The sequence below is a fragment of the Dendronephthya gigantea genome, unplaced genomic scaffold (genome assembly GCF_004324835.1).
Source record: "Dendronephthya gigantea isolate DGI-Jeju-01 unplaced genomic scaffold, DenGig_1.0 000724F, whole genome shotgun sequence".
NCBI classification, from domain to species: Eukaryota; Metazoa; Cnidaria; class Anthozoa; order Malacalcyonacea; family Nephtheidae; genus Dendronephthya; species Dendronephthya gigantea.
This window is the reverse complement of record NW_021163734.1, coordinates 13,767-15,846: the sequence shown is the minus strand read 5'-3', so window position 1 is coordinate 15,846 and position 2,080 is coordinate 13,767. Positions and strand designations below refer to the sequence as shown.

The window sequence follows — 2,080 nt, the reverse complement described above, 5'->3', positions numbered from 1 at the left end:
TACTAATTAGCGACTCAATGATAAATGTAAGCGTAAAGTAAATCGACAAGGCGAAACAAAGAAATGCAGTAAGTGGTGGGAGAAAAAACTTCAAGCATCGGTTAAGGCTACGGAAAAGAAATTTAAAGAAAATTACGAGTCACGCTTTGTGAATATCTTTTTGTTCGACCGCAGATTATCTATCTCTGTATCTGCATATGTTAAACACTTCTGGGAATATTTTGTCAATTAGACAGGACAATTGTTAATTTGGCTTTTGTTTTAATAGTACTCTAAATTTATACAAAAATTAGGTTAGACATGTAGATAAGGATAATTTTCTGATAGCATGCATGGTAGAGTGAGCGGCATATGTTGATGGTTGGATGAACTATGAGCGACAGAAACAGCGACGAAGATCTAGATTTCTATATCACGCAAAGTGCTTTTAGGGAGGCAAAATCAGATGAAGATATAGATTTATTAAACGGAATTCTTTTTGGGGACGAGAGCTTAGATGAACAAAACAAACTTTCGCGAGTGCCCATAGCTGATGCAAAGATAACGAAGAGAGTCATAGCAACAGTTTCCGATGCGGAGCTACAAAAAAGAAATGCTGAGCGTATACCAGCAGCCACAAGGCACAACACTAACTGGGCTGTTCGTGCTTGGCAAGAGTCGGCACAAATACGAAATAGCGAAGGCACAAGAAGCAGCCAAGATTTGTACGGGTTTGTTGAACCAGACATTGTAAATTTGAACAACAACAATGAACTTAATTACTGGCTCGCAAAATTTGTAGTGGAAATACGAAAGAAAAAACCTTGCGGTGAACCATACCCTCCAAACACGTTGTACCAATTGTGCTGTGGCATACAACGTCACTTTAGAGAGAATGGCCGACCAGAGTTAAATTTATTTGACAACCCGTGCTTCAAAACGTTTCAAGATTCGTTAGACGCCGAGATGAAAAGGTTGACTGGCCAAGGCTACGGTGTTAACGTTAGAGAAGCACAGGCGTTTACAGAAGAGCAAGAAAACAAATTATGGGATATGAAATTACTCGGTGGCCAGTCTCCCCAAGTGCTTCTTGATACGATGATTTTTTTGATTGGGAGGAGCTTTGCATTACGAAGTGGAAAAGAGCACAGAAATCTACGATTTGAACAATTTACATTAATTGAAGCTAATGAAACGGAACCCGAGAAACTTGTGTTTAATTCGTTTGGTGAGAAGAACAACCAAGGTGGTCTGAAACATAGGTCAATGAAGAGAAAGAGAATTGAACATTACAGCAACTCCGATGTGCCACAAAGATGCTTGGTCGGTTTATATAAAACGTACGTTGCAAAATGTCCCATGGATGTTTCAGGATGTTTCTACCTAGCTCCGAAACGGAAGATTAACACGGAGGATAAAGGTAGGTTTTCGAATCTATTTATTTACAAGTAGTGTAACTTATCAAAATCTGTTGAATTTATTTAGTAACAAGCTTTTACTCTGTCTTTGCTGCAGAATGGTTTACACGCAATCCAGTGGGACATAACGTGTTAGGCAACACAGTTCGTAGATTGTGCCAAACTGCGGGTATTGAAGGTCATTTCACAAACCATATAGTTTAAGGGCAACGACAGCAACAAGAGGTCTTATAAGAGGTGTACCGGAAAAGTTTATCATGGAGAGGACTGGACATCGGGATGTAAGGTCGTTGCAGAAATACGAAAGACCAGATATTCAAACAAAAATCGCAATTTCCAAATCTATGGATTGTGGCGTCAGAACAGGCGAGAAAACGAAAGTGAATAGTATGAATGAAGACCGAGTGCAGGATGTTCTTTTGAAGAGGAATACTACAGAGCAAGAGGAGCAGCTTGAAGATATGGAAAGAAAGAAGGCACGGATGGAAAACGGGGAGAGAAGTTGTTTTGATAAGTGTATTTTTAACTTTTTTTGAATTAACGTGTTTGACTTTGTGTGTTGAGAAAGATTGACTGAGAAAGTATGATAGTGTGGAACAACTGCTCTATCAACAGATTAGTTGTAGTAATTAATTTTTTGTCGTGATTTAATTTTAGCGTGCGTAAAAAGGTGTAGGGTGTTG

At 38.9% G+C, this 2,080-nt stretch overlaps 1 pseudogene; it reads left to right on the top strand.

The window, feature by feature from the left end:
* The first annotated feature begins 372 nt into the window (after positions 1-372).
* Positions 373-1,933, top strand: LOC114544314 (annotated as a pseudogene).
* Positions 1,934-2,080: the final 147 nt, after the last annotated feature.